The 15,420-nt window shown below is 41.5% G+C and overlaps 1 pseudogene; it reads left to right on the forward strand.

Moving 5' to 3' along the window:
* The first annotated feature begins 278 nt into the window (after positions 1 to 278).
* Positions 279 to 15,420, forward strand: part of LOC123405799 — a 63,036-nt pseudogene continuing 47,894 nt past the window's right edge.

Here is a 15,420-nt window from a genome sequence, read left to right on the forward strand (position 1 = left end):
AGGCTTGTGCTTTTAGAGTCCATGATGAATCTCCAGGATCCATTAACCGGGGTAATTTCCTTGAACTGGTAAAACTTTTGGCTTCTTATAACAAGGAGGTGAAAGATGTTGTCTTGGAAAATGCTCCTGGAAATGCAAAGTACACATCCCTTTTTGTTCAACAGGAAATTCTTAGTATACTTTCTCGGAAGGTGCAAAGAACAATTAGAGAAGAAATAGGTGATAGCAAATTTTGTATAATGGTTGACGAAGCTCGCGATGAATCCAAAAAAGAGCAAATGGCATTGGTCCTCCGGTTTCCCGACACTGAAGGGTTTACACAGGAGCGTTTCGTTGATGTCATTCATGTGAATGACACTCTTGCATTGACTCTCAAGGAGACAATTTGCGCTATCCTAGCAGATAACAATTTAAATGTGGAAGATATCAGAGGTCAAGCCTATGACGGGGCGAGCAATATGCGAGGGGAGTGGAACGGATTGAAGGCTTTAATTCTGAAGGAGTCCCCTTATGCATACTACATTCATTGTATGGCGCATCAACTTCAATTGGCCCTTGTTGCAGCTTCTCGAGAGGTACATGAAGTGCATAATTTTTTTCAACATGCCAATTTTGTCATAAATGTTGTTAGTGCTTCACCTAAACGCAATGATGAGTTACTAGCAAACCAAGCCGCCGAGATTGCACGTAAAATTGAACTCGGGGAGCTTGACACGGGAAAAGGGGCAAACCAGATAGGCTCTTTACAGAGACCAGCAGATACTAGATGGAGTTCACACTTCAAGTCAATTCAGAGCTTAAGGAAGATGTTTGGTGCTACAGTTACAGTCCTGCGAAGTATAGCGAATGATCGTTCGGTCACAAAATATTCCCGTGGAGATGCTGGAGGTGCCCTAAGGATAATTGTTTCTTTTGATTTTGTTTTCATTTTGCACCTCATGGAGAGGATTATGAAAATCACAGATGTCTTATGCCAAATACTCCAGAAGAAACCTTTGGACATTTTGAATGCATTAGATACACTATCGAACACTAAGGTGCTCCTTGCTGATCTAAGAGAAGAAGGATGGGAACCTCTCATAGAGGAGGTTAAGAACTTTTGTACGAAGCACGAAGTTGAGATCCCCGATATGAGTCGCAAGTACGTCCCTTTCCTCTATTTGTATAATAGAATAATATATTAATCACACATGCTTTACTAACACATATATTGTATTTGTAATTTGCAGGTATGTTGATGTTACTAAGTCTCGGAATAAACATAATAACATCACTGTTCTTCACCACTACAAAGCTGATGTGTTTAATGTGGCGATCGATCAACAATTGGTGGAGCTAAATGCCCGTTTTAGTGTTCAGACTACATAGCTGATGACACTCTGCGCATCATTGGATCCAAGGCATGAGTCATTTGACATGTCGAAGATTTGCAGGCTTGGGGAAAAAATTTATCCAGCGAATTTTTCTAGTCAAGAGCAGGCCCATCTGGAGTCACAACTTCCACACTATCAGCTAGATGTTCACAACCATCCAGAACTGAAATCTTCGTCATCACTTGCCGATTTGACCGTTGCATTGCATAAAACAGGTAAAGCTTCTGTGTATCCAATGGTTGATAGATTATTGCGATTGATCATCACTCTCCCGGTGTCAACTGCAACTGCGGAGATAGCTTTTTCAGCAATGAAGGTTATCAAAACACGTCCGAAGTAAAATGGGTGATGATTTTGTTCGACATTACATGGTTGTATACATTGGAAAGAAAATAGCTGCAAAGTTCAATGTTAATGAGATTATTGATTTGTTCGATCGACCGGCTGAGGGGCGTAGATCTTCGTTCAAACTAGTAGAAATGTAGTTTTTTGTTGTTGTAAAGCTTATACTGTTACATCTTTGATACACTACAATATTCAAGACTTTAAATATTTTTAAGTTATGTATTTTGTGTGTTTCAATGTGTTCTTCGCCCCTCTATGTTGAAATCCTGGCTCCGCCCCTGCAGACTCCCGTGAGTATGGTGTGGTGACATGAAAGAGAGCTAACAAGCAAAGCTCTGGAATAATCTCTGCAAGGAGAAGAAGAGCAAAAACATAATTATTTACCATCCGGACAACCATTATCCTATTATTCCGATACGGACAACCAACTCTACTTTCCATGCTAGTATGCTACTCGTCAATGCACCCAAATAAATGAACACAATATATACAAGCAGTGCTATATATCACTAGTAGAAAACGGGCCTTTGGCCTGGACCATTTAGTCTCGGAGTGCCTCTGGGCCGGGACTAAAGGCCCGGCCACGTCGCCCCAATTCTCAATGCCTCCCTCGAGGCTTTAGTCCCGGACCGTAAGGAGCCTTTAGTCCCGGTTCGTGTCCCAAACCGGGACTAAAGGGCTACGCGGCGGGCAGTGATGGTGGCAACCGTTCGTATCCCCCTTTAGTCCCGGTTGGTGGCTCAACCCGGGACTAAAGGGCTAACACGTGGCTTGCCGTAGTGGGGCGACCGTTGGCATACCTCTTTAGTCCCGGTTGGTGGTTGAACCCGGGACTAAAAGCCTAACACGTGGCCTGCCGTAGTGGTGGCAACCGTTTGGTATACCTCTTTAGTCCTGGTTGGTGGCTCAACCCGGGATTAATGGCCCAAACGGTTTGCATCCCATGTCGTTTCAGGCGATGAAAAGCACGAACCGAAGCGTACAGTCGCCATTTCTCTGTTCTTCTTCTCTCCGCGTCGCCCTCTCCGTTCTTCTTCTCTCTCGCGTCGCCCTCTCTGTTCTTCTCCTCTCTTCTTCCCTTCTCTTCTTCCACCATGCCAACTATCTTTCGTGAGGTGGTCGCGCATGGCGCGACGAAGCTCCGTGTCGTGTACACGAACCTGAGCACGGAGGTGCCGTATTTCCTTCAATAGTTGAAGGAACGATGGTTTAACCACGCACCGGATCATGAGAAGTTCTTCGGGCTTGATCTGGAGTACATGGCCGATCAACGTGGTGTTGCCGTCATCCAAATATGCTTCGCAAGCCATGTCTTGATCTTCCAATGGGCGAAGTAAGTTTTGAGGCTTTCTTTGATCCAAGATAATCCCTCCCCTAGGGTCACTACTCCCACGTTCACATGGATTTTGTGTATTTGTGTATCTGATTAAGTAGCGTAGTAGATTTTGTGTATTTGTACATTTGATTTAGTAGTGTAGTACGTGTGGAATTAGTTTTAGTAGTGTAGTATCCGATTATATTTAGTAGAAATTAATTTGTTAGTGTACAATTTTTTAGTGTTCAATATGTTTTAGTGTTGAATAGGACATGCTACTGTTTTGTGTTGATTTAGTAGTGTAGCTAGAGTCCGATTATACTTAATATTATATTTAGTAGGAATTGATTTATTTGTGTTCATTTATAATTCAGATTGGATCGAATTTTGTCAATCCGATAAGACTTAGTTTGTAGTTTGGATTTACTAGTTAACAAGCTTTCTTTTGTTTGCATATTATGCATAATGTCCATAATCTATCATAGTGAATTCCACGTATAAGTTTATTTGTTTCTATCATAGTTGGTTCCCTTCAAATAGTTGTAGTGAAACAATTTTGATTAGTTGAAGGGGAGCACAATCTAATTTGAATAGTTTTCCATAATCTGAAAAATCGTATTAGAATGAACTAGTGTTTAATATGTTCCATTGGAATCATAGTTGGTTCGCTTCAAATAGTTGTAGTTAAACAATTTTGATTAGTTGAAGGGGAACACAATCTGATTGGAATAGTGTTCCATAATCTGAAAAATCGTATTAGAATGAACTAGTGTTTAATATGTTCCATTGGAATCATAGTTGGTTCGCTTCAAATAGTTGTAGTGATCTCTCTAGGTTCCATTGCATATGTTCTATATGAATCCTAAAGATAAGTTTCTCTTTAGTTGTAGTGAAACATGTTTCCTTATTGCAGCAGTATGTAACATTTGGTCCATTTTAATTTGTTTCTGTTGCAGGAGTGACAATCATTGTCCAGGACTCATGGAGTTCCTTCGCAGCGACGTCACTTTTGCTTCCGATGACATAAGGAACGACAGGCTGAAGATGAGGCACAGCTTCGGTATTGAGATACCAGCTGGTTGCCTCGTTGATATCCAAACGATAATCAAGCTTCAACATGACAGGACTTCGATGGCTCGTATGGCAGTTGCCTTGATCGACGATTCATATGCTGATATGAAGACCAGTTTCCCAAGGTCTCAGCACAGACTTTGGGAGAAGGGCCCACTTGATGATATCAACATTGAGTATGCAGCAAAAGATGCATATGTTTCATACGAGTTGTACTGCAAGATTCGAGTCGTCCACTATGGCCAGCGTCATCTCGAGGAAGGTGGACATTCTGATTCAGATGATTCAGACGAGTAGTGTTCTTAACGTCGAACACTTGTATATATATCTATTGTAGCTATTATTATGTACTGTTTGGACTAGTATCATGTACTTCTTGGACCAATTTATATATGTCTAGTTTCTGTTTGTGCCATTATAGTTTCCAAATTTGAATGGTTTAGCCCTTTCTAACTTCATTTGCTACTTTTGAATGGTTTAGCCCTTTCTAACTTCATGGTATCATACATTTCGACCACATATATATACAAAAAGTCTTCAGTTCAAATAAGTTCAAAAAATGAAATCCCTTTTGTAACAGATCTGTTTTTGATTAAAACAATCACTTCTCCTTCTTCTCCTTGTGCTAGATATTGGTTATGCACTAGGGGAAGTAGGAGTAGCGACCATCATCGATGGTTGAAAAATCAGGTGAGCTAGTGTCCATCATATATGAGAGAAGAAGAAATCCCTTCGTGATGTGCCTTTGAATGGTGCATTTTGAACACACAAAAATTATGGAGTTCAAATAAGTAAAAAAAATGAAATCCCTTTGTAAGAGATGAGTTCTCGTTCGAAACTCTGCTACTTCGAGAGAGATTGTCAGTTTTGTACACGAAGTGCATCCCGTTTTTGTCGTAGCCCTCTCAACTTTTTAACACATGCTATGTGGGTGAAATGATGATAGCATGCCAACTTTCAACATTTTCAGAGTTCATTTGTAGTGCTTTTCAATTTCAGGGTCAACTAGCTCAAAAAAAAAGTAAATGCAAGAAATATACCAAATGAAGTCAGAAATTGTTGAAATTTTGTGATGTGCCTTTGAATGGTGCATTTTGAACACACAAAAAGTATGGAGTTCAAATAAGTTTAAAAAATGGAAATCCCTTTGTAAGAGATGAGTTCTCGTTCGAAACCGTGCTACCTCGAGAGAGATTGTCAGTTTTGTACACGAACTGCATCCAGTCTTTGTCGTAGCCCTCTCAACTTTTTAACACATTCTATGTGGGTGAAATGATGATAGCATGCCAACTTTCAACATTTCCAGAGTTCATCTGTAGTACTTTTCAATTTCAGGGTCAACTAGCTCAAAAAAAATAAGTAAATGCACGAAATATACCAAATTAAGTCAGAAATTGTTGAAATTTTGTGATGTGCCTTTGAATGGTGCATTTTGAACACACAAAAAGTACGGAGTTCAAATAAGTTTTAAAAAATGAAATCCCTTTGTAAGAGATGAGTTCTCGTTCGAAACCCTGCTACTTCGAGAGAGTATTGTCAGTTTTGTACACGAAGTGCATCCCGTTTTTGTCGTAGCCCTCTCAACTTTTTAACACATGCTATGTGGGTGAAATGATGATAGCATGCCAACTTTCAACATTTCCAGAGTTCATTTGTAGTGCTTTTCAATTTCAGGGTCAACTAGCTCAAAAAAAATAAGTAAATGCACGAAATATACCAAATGAAGTCAGAAATTGTTGAAATTTTGTGATGTGCCTTTGAATGGTGCATTTTGAACACACAAAAAGTATGGAGTTCAAATAAGTTTAAAAAAAATGAAATCCCTTTGTAAGAGATGAGTTCTCGTTCGAAACCTTGTTACTTCGAGAGAGATTGTCAGTTTTGTACACGAACTACATCCAGTCTTTGTCGTAGACCTCTCAACTTTTTAACACATGCTATGTGGGTGAAATGATGATAGCATGCCAACTTTCAAGATTTCCAGAGTTCATTTGTAGTGCTTTTCAATTTCAGGGTCAACTAGCTCAAAAAAATAAGTAAATGCACGAAATATAACAAATGAAGTCACAAATTGTTGAAATTTTGTGATGTGCCTTTGAATGGTGCATTTTGAACACACAAAAAGTATGGAGTTAAAATAAGTTTTAAAAAAATGAAATCCCTTTGTAAGAGATGAGTTCTCGTTCGAAACCCTGCTACTTCGAGAGAGATTGTCAGTTTTGTACACGAGCTGCATCCAGTCTTTGTCGTAGCCCTCTCAACTTTTTAACACATTCTATGTGGGTGAAATTATGATAGCATGCCAACTTTCAACATTTCCAGAGTTCATGTGTAGTGCTTTTCAATTTCAGGGTCAACTAGCTCAAAAAAAAAGTAAATGCACGAAATATACCAAATTAAGTCAGAAATTGTTGAAATTTTGTGATGTGCCTTTGAATGGTGCATTTTGAACACACAAAAAGTATGGAGTTCAAATAAGTTTAAAAAAAATGAAATCCCTTTGTAAGAGATGAGTTCTCGTTCGAAACCCTGAGTTCAAATAAGTTTAAAAAAAATGAAATCCCTTTGTAAGAGATGAGTTCTCGTTCGAAACCCTGCTACCTCGAGAGAGATTGTCAGTTTTGTACACGACCTGCATCCAGTCTTTGTCGTAGCCCTCTCAACTTTTTAACACATGCTATGTGGGTGAAATGATGATAACATGCCAACTTTCAACATTTCCAGAGTTCATTTGTAGTGCTTTTCAATTTCAGGGTCAACTAGCTCAAAAAAAATAAGTAAATGCACGAAATATACCAAATTAAGTCAGAAATTGTTGAAATTTTGTGATGTGCCTTTGAATGGTGCATTTTGAACACACAAAAAGTATGGAGTTCAAATAAGTTTAAAAAAAATGAAATCCCTTTGTAAGAGATGAGTTCTCGTTCGAAACCCTACTACTTCGAGAGAGATTGTCAGTTTTGTACACGAAGTGCATCCAGTCTTTGTCTTAGCCCTCTCAACTTTTTGACACATGCTATGTGGGTGAAATGATGATAGCATGCCAACTTTCAAGATTTCTAGATTTCATTTGTAGTGCTTTTCAATTTCAGGGTCAACTAGCTCAAAAAAAACAAGTAAATGCACGAAATATAACAAATGAAGTCAGAAATTGTTGAACTTTTGTGATGTGCCTTTGAATGGTGCATTTTGAACACACAAAAAGTATGGAGTTCAAATAAGTTGAAAAAAATGAAATCCCTTTGTAAGAGATGAGTTCTCGTTCGAAACCATGCTACTTCGAGAGAGATTGTCAGTTTTGTACACGAAGTGCATCCAGTCTTTGTCGTAGCCCTCTCAACTTTTTAACACATGCTATGTGGGTGAAATTATGATAGCATGCCAACTTTCAACATTTTCAGAGTTCATTTGTAGTGCTTTTCAATTTCAGGGTCAACTAGCTCAAAAAAAAAGTAAATGCAAGAAATATAACAAATGAAGTCAGAAATTGTTGAAATTTTGTGATGTGCCTTTTAATGGTGCATTTTGAACACACAAAAAGTATGGAGTTCAAATAAGTTTTAAAAAATGAAATCCCTTTGTAAGAGATGAGTTCTCGTTCGAAACCCTCCTACCTCGAGAGAGATTGTCAGTTTTGTACACGAACTGCATCCAGTCTTTGTCGTAGCCCTCTCAACTTTTTAACACATGCTATGTGGGTGAAATGATGATAGCATGCCAACTTTCAACATTTCCAGAGTTCATTTGTAGTGATTTTCAATTTCAGGGTCAACTAGCTTAAAAAAATAAGTAAATGCACGAAATATACCAAATTAAGTCAGAAATTGTTGAAATTTTGTGATGTGCCTTTGAATGGTGCATTTTGAACACACAAAAAGTATGGAGTTCAAATAAGTTTAAAAAAATGAAATCACTTTGTAAGAGATGAGTTCTCGTTCGAAACCCTGCTACTTCGAGAGAGATTGTCAGTTTTGTACACGAACTGTATCCAGTCTTTGTCGTAGCCCCCTCAACTTTTTAACACATGCTATGTGGGTGAAATGATGATAGCATGCCAACTTTCAACATTTCCAGAGTTCATTTGTAGTGCTTTTCAATTTCAGGGTCAACTAGCTCAAAAAAACTAAGTAAATGCACGAAATATACCAAATTAAGTCAGAAATTGTTGAAATTTTGTGATGTGCCTTTCAATGGTGCATTTTGACCACACAAAAAGTATGGAGTTCAAATAAGTTTAAAAAAAATGAAATCCCTTTGTAAGAGATGAGTTCTTGTTCGAAACCGTGCTACTTCGAGAGAGATTGTCAGTTTTGTACACGAACTGCATCCAGTCTTTGTCGTAGCCCTCTCAACTTTTTAACACATGCTATGTGGGTGAAATGATGATAGCATGCCAACTTTCAACATTTCCAGAGTTCATTTGTAGTGCTTTTCAATTTCAGGGTCAACTAGCTCAAAAAAATAAGTAAATGCACGAAATATACCAAATTAAGTCAAAAATTGTTGAAATTTTGTGATGTGCCTTTGAATAGTGCATTTTTAACACACAAAAAGTATGGAGTTCAAATAAGTTTAAAAAAATGAAATCCCTTTGTAAGAGATGAGTTCTCGTTCGAAACCCTGCTACTTCGAGAGAGATTGTCAGTTTTGTACACGAAGTGCATCCAGTCTTTGTCGTAGCCCTCTCAACTTTTTAACACATGCTATGCGGGTGAAATGATGATAGCATGCCAACTTTCAAGATTTCCAGAGTTCATTTGTAGTGCTTTTCAATTTCAGGGTCAACTAGCTCAAAAAAAATAAGTAAATGCACGAAATATAACAAATGAAGTCAGAAATTGTTGAAATTTTGTGATGTGCCTTTGAATGGTGCATTTTGAACACACAAAAAGTAAGGAGTTAAAATAAGTTTTAAAAAATGAAATCCCTTTGTAAGAGATGAGTTCTCGTTCGAAACCATGCTACTTCGAGAGAGATTGTCAGTTTTGTACACGAAGTGCATCTAGTCTTTGTCGTAGCCCTCTCAACTTTTTAACACATGCTATGTGGGTGAAATGATGATAGCATGCCAACTTTCAACATTTTCAGAGTTCATTTGTAGTGCTTTTCAATTTCAGTGTCAACTAGCTCAAAAAAAAAAGTAAATGCACGAAATATAACAAATTAAGTCAAAATAGCAAAATAGATAATAGTTTGGATAGTCAGAATTATTAATTATGAAAATAAAAAATAGTTTTGCATTATTTATTCAATTTGAAACACTTTTCATTATCATAGTTTTGTCAAATTCTCAAATATGCAAAAAGAATTTTTAATAAACATAGTTTTCAATTGAAAATAACAAAATAGATAATAGTTTGGATAGTCAAAATTATTAATTATGAAAATAAAAAAAATAGAAACTATATTCGAGATCATAGAGAAAATTCAACCTAAATTCTCATTTGAATTTAGATTGAATTTTCCCTATAATTTCTAATATAGTTACAATTTTGAGTGAGTTTAGGCCCGTAAGCCTGCTTTAGAGAGGAGCTCGATGGAGAAGCTGGGACGGGGGCTTATAAACAATTGTTAGTCCCCTCGCTGGGCGAGGTGGGACTAAACTTATCGTACAGTCGAGGAGGGTCTTTAGTCCCGGTTGGAGCCACGCCCCGGGACTAAAGACCCCCTTTAGTCCCGGTTGGAGCCACGCCCCGGGACTAAAGACCCCCTGCTTCCCGCCTCTTGGTGTGCCCGAAAAGAGGCCTTTAGTCCCGGGTCGTGGCTCCACCCGGGACTAAAGGGGGTCTTTAGTCCCGGCCCGAGACACGCACCGGGACTATAGATCCACCTATATAAGCGGGACTTCGAAAATTTCCAACCCAATTCGTCCATTTCTCTTCTTCTTCCTCTCGTTCTCCTGCCCGGCGCGGCACAGCGACGAACGTAACCGACGCCGTCAGGCTGCCAGCCGTCGGCCGTCCTCCTCACCACCGCGCCGTCCTCCTCGCCGCCGCGCCGTCCTCCTCGCCGCCACGCCATCCTCCTGGCCGTCGCACCGTCCTCCGCGCCGTCCTCCTCGCCAACACTCCGGCCAGTAAGCCCCCCGCCCCCTCCTCCCCAACACTCCGGCCAGTATAGAAGAAAAGAAGAAAAAGGAGAAGAGAAGAAGAAAAAGGAGAAGAAAGGAAGAAAAAGGAGAAGAAAAGAAGAAAAATTAAAGATTTTTTGTAATTTAATTCCTATTGTTATTAGGTTTGTGCTAGATTGTTAGGGTTAGTAATATTTAGAATTAGGTTAGGGTTACAAGAAGAAGAAATATGAACAAAAATAAGAAAATAAGATTAGGAAAAATGAAAATAAGAAGAGGAGGAGAAGAAAAGAAGAAAAAGTGTATATTGTATAGTGTATATGCTTAAGTGTATAGTGTATATAGTGTATAGTGTATAAGGAGAGGAGGAATTTTGCTATAGTGTATATAGTGTATAGTGTATAAGAAAAGAAGAAAAGAAGAGGAGGAGAAGAGAAGAAAAGAAGAGGAGGAGAAGAGAAGAAAGAAGAGGAGGAGAAGAAAAATGAAAATAAGTGTTAATAGTTTAATTTTGCTATTGTATATGCTTAAGTGTTAATAGTTTATTTTTAGCAAGAAAATTAATAGAACTAGTTTCTTTTTTTAGTTCATTTTACGATGCCTATCCCGCATCCTCGTCTACAAGAGTTCCACGTAACCGGACCCCGGGGTTCCCGAAACGTTTGGATCGTAGCGGGACCCAAAATCAATGACTAATAGCAAAAAAACTGGCCACAATAGGCCAAAACTGCGACTCTTTACGAGTTCCCCGTTACCGGATCCTGAGGTTCCCGAAACGTTCGGATCACAGCAGGACCCAAAATCAGTGAGTAAGCATGCAAAACTGGCCAGAATAGGCCAAAACTGCGAGTTTTGACGAGTTCCACGTAACCGGACCTCGGGGTTCCCGAAACGTTCGAATCGAAGCGGGACCCTAAATCAGTGAGTAATAGCATACAAAACTGGTCAGAATAGGCCAAAACTGCGAGTTTTGACGAGTTCCACGTAACCAGACCCCGGGGTTCCCAAAACGTTCGAATCGAAGCGGGAACCAAAATTAGTGAGTAATAGCATACAAAACTGGCCGGAATAGGCAAAAACTGCGAATTTTGACGAGTTTTCCGTAACCGGCCCAAGGGTTCCCCAAACATTCAGATCACATCGGGACCCGAAATCAGTGACTAATAGCATAGAAAACTTGCCGGAATAGGCCAATACTGCGAGTTTTGACGAGTTCTTCTTAACCGGACCCGGGGGTTCCCGAAACGTTCGAACCGCAGGAGGACCCAAAATCAGTGACTAATAGCATAGAAAACTAGCCAGAATAGGCCAAAACTGCAATTTTTGACGAGTTCCACGTAACCGGACCCCGGGGTTCCCGAAACGTTCGAATCGAAGCGGGACCCAAAATCAGTGAGTAGCATACAAAACTGGCCGGAATAGGCAAAAACTGCGAGTTTTGATGAGTTTTCCATAACCGGCCCAAGGGTTCCCCAAACATTCGGATCACATCGGGACCCGAAATGAGTGACTAATAGCATACAAAACTGGCCGGAATAGGCCAAAACTGCGAGTTATCACGAGTTCCCCGTAACCTGACCCCGGGTTCCCGAAACATTCGGATCACAGTAGGACCCAAAATCAATGATTAATAGCATATAAAACTGGCCACAATAGGCCTAAACTGCGATTTTTGACGAGTTCCCCATAACCGGATCCCGAGGTTCCCGAAACGTTCGGATCACGGCAGAACCCAAAATCAGTGAGTAAGCATACAAAACCGGCCAAATTAGGCCAAAACTAGGAGTTTTGATGAGTTCCACGTAACCGAACCCCGGGGTTCCCGAAACGTTCGAATCGAAGCGGGACCGAAAATCAGTGAGTAATAGCGTACAAAACTGGCCAGAATTGGCAAAAACTGCGAGTCTTGACGAGTTCCACGTAGCCGGACCTCGGGTTCCCGAAATGTTCGGATCGCAGCGGGACCCAAAATCAATGACTAATAGCAACAAAACTGGCCAGAATAGGCCAAAACTGCGATTTTTGACGAGTTCCCCGTAACCGGATCCCGAAATCAGTGACTAAAAGCATAGAAAACTGGTCGGAATAGACCAATACTGCGAGTTTTGACGAGTTCTTCGTAACCGGACCCCTGGGTTCCCGAAACGTTCGAATCGAAGCGGGACCCAAAATGAGTGGGTAATAGCATACAAAACTGGCCGGAATTGGCAACAACTGCGAGTTTTGACGAGTTTTCCGTAACCTGACTCCGGGTTCCCGAAACATTCGGATCACAGTGGCACCCAAAATCAATGACTAATAGCATACAAAACTGGCCACAATAGGCCTAAACTGCGATTTTTGACGAGTTCCCCATAACCAGATCCCGAGGTTCCCGAAACGTTCGGATCACAACACGACCCAAAATCAGTGAGTAAGCATACAAAACTGGCCAGAATAGGCCAAAACTGCGAGTTTTGACGAGTTCCACGTAACCGGACCCCTGGGTTCCCGAAACGTTCGAATCGAAGCGGGACCCAAAATCAGTGAGTAATAGCATACAAAACTGGCCGGAATTGGCAAAAACTGCGAGTTTTGACGAGTTCCAAGTAACCGGACCTCGGGGTTCTCAAAACGTTCGGATCGCAGCGGGACCCAAAATCAATGACTAATAGCATACAAAACTGGCCACAATAGGCCAAAACTGCGATTTTTTACGAGTTCCCCGTAACCGGATCCTGAGGTTCCCGAAACGTTCGGATCGCAGCAGGACCCAAAATCAGTGAGTAAGCATACAAAATTGGCCAGAATAGGCGAAAACTGCGACTTTTGACGAGTTTCACGTAACCGGACCTCGGGGTTCCCGAAACGTTTGAATCGAAGCGGGACCCAAAATCTATGAGTAATAGCATACAAAACTGGCGGGAATAGGCCAAAACTGCGAGTTTTGACGAGTTCCACGTAACCGGACCCCGGGGTTCCCGAAACGTTTGAATCGAAGCGGGACCCAAAATCAGTGAGTAATAGCATACAAAACTGGCCGGAATAGGCAAAAACTGCGAGTTTTGACGACTTTTCCGTAACCGGCCCAAGGGTTCCCCAAACATTCAGATCACATCGGGACCCGAAATTAGTGACTAATAGCATAGAAAACTGGCTGGAATAGGCCAATACTGCGAGTTTTGACGAGTTCTTCGTAACCGGTGTTGGGGAACGTCGCATGGGAAACAAAAATTTTCCTACGCGCACGAAGACCTATCATGGTGATGTCCATCTACGAGAGGGGATGAGTGATCTACGTACCCTCGTAGACTGTATAGCAGAAGCGTTAGAGAACGCGGTTGATGTAGTGGAACGTCCTCACGTCCCTCGATCCGCCCCGCGAACAATCCCGCGATCAGTCCCACGATCTAGTACCGAACGGACGGCACCTCCGCGTTCAACACACGTACAGCTCGACGATGATCTCGGCCTTCTTGATCCAGCAAGAGAGACGGAGAGGTAGAAGAGTTCTCCGGCAGCGTGACGGCGCTCCGGAGGTTGGTGATGACCTTGTCTCAGCAGGGCTCCGCCCGAGCTCCGCAGAAACGCGATCTAGAGGAAAAACCGTGGAGGTATGTGGTCGGGCTGCCGTGGAAAAGTCGTCTCAAATCAGCCCTAAAACCTCCGTATATGTAGGTGGGAGGGAGGGGACCTTGCCTTGGGGCTCAAGGAGCCCCAAGGGTGTCGGCCGAGTCCAAGGGGGGAGGACTCCCCCCCCCCAAACTGAGTTGGACTTGGTTTGGTGGGAGGGAGTCCCCCTTCCTTCCCACTTCCTCCTTTTTTTTCTTTTCCTCTTGATTTTTCTTCTCTTGGCGCATAGAGCCCTTTTGGGCTGTCCCACCAGCCCACTAAGGGCTGGTGTGCCACCCTCAAGGCCTATGGGCTTCCCCGGGGTGGGTTGCCCCCCCGGTGAACTCCCGGAACCCATTCGTCATTCCCGGTACATTCCCGGTAACTCCGAAAACCTTCCGGTAATCAAATGAGGTCATCCTATATATCAATCTTCGTTTCTGGACCATTCCGGAAACCCTCGTGACGTCCGTGATCTCATCTGGGACTCCGAACAACATTCGGTAACCAACCATATAACTCAAATACGCATAAAACAACGTCGAACCTTAAGTGTGCAGACCCTGCGGGTTCGAGAACTATGTAGACATGACCCGAGAGACTCCTATGTCAATATCCAATAGCGGGACCTGGATGCCCATATTGGATCCTACATATCCTACGAAGATCTTATCGTTTGAACCTCAGTGCCAAGGATTCATATAATCCCGTATGTCATTCCCTTTGTCCTTCGGTATGTTACTTGCCCGAGATTCGATCGTCAGTATCCGTATACCTATTTCAATCTCGTTTACCGGCAAGTCTCTTTACTCGTTCCGTAATACAATATCCCGCAACTTACACTAAGTTACATTGCTTGCAAGGCTTGTGTGTGATGTTGTATTACCGAGTGGGCCCCGAGATACCTTTCCGTCACACGGAGTGACAAATCCCAGTCTTGATCCATACTAACTCAACTAACACCTTCGGAGATACCTGTAGAGCACCTTTATACTCACCCAGTTACGTTGCGACGTTTGATACACACAAAGCATTCCTCCGGTGTCAGTGAGTTATATGATATCATGGTCATAGGAACAAATACTTGACACGCAGAAAACAGTAGCAACAAAATGACACGATCAACATGCTACGTCTATTAGTTTGGGTCTAGTCCATCACGTGGTTCTCTTAATGACGTGATCCAGTTGCAAGCAACAACACCTTGTTCATAATCAGAAGACACTGACTATCATTGATCAACTGGCTAGCCAACTAGAGGCATGCTAGGGACGGTGTTTTGTCTATGTATCCACACATGTAAATGAGTCTTCATTCAATACAACTATAGCATGGATAATAAACGATTATCTTGATACAGGAATTATAATAATAACTACATTTATTATTGCCTCTAGGGCATAATTCTAACAGTCTCCCACTTGCACTAGAGTCAATAATCTAGCCCTCACATCACCATGTGAATTACATTGTAATAAATCTAACACCCATACAGTTCTGGTGTTGATCATGTTTTGGCCGTGGAAGAGGTTTAGTCAGCGGGTCTGCTACTTTCAGATCCGTGTGCACTTTGCATATATTTACATCCTCTTCCTCGACGTTGTCGCGGATGAGGTTGAAGCGTCGTTTAATGTGTCTGGTCTTCTTGTGAAACC

This window comes from Hordeum vulgare, chromosome 6H (assembly GCF_904849725.1).
Source record: "Hordeum vulgare subsp. vulgare chromosome 6H, MorexV3_pseudomolecules_assembly, whole genome shotgun sequence".
NCBI classification, from domain to species: domain Eukaryota; kingdom Viridiplantae; phylum Streptophyta; class Magnoliopsida; order Poales; family Poaceae; genus Hordeum; species Hordeum vulgare.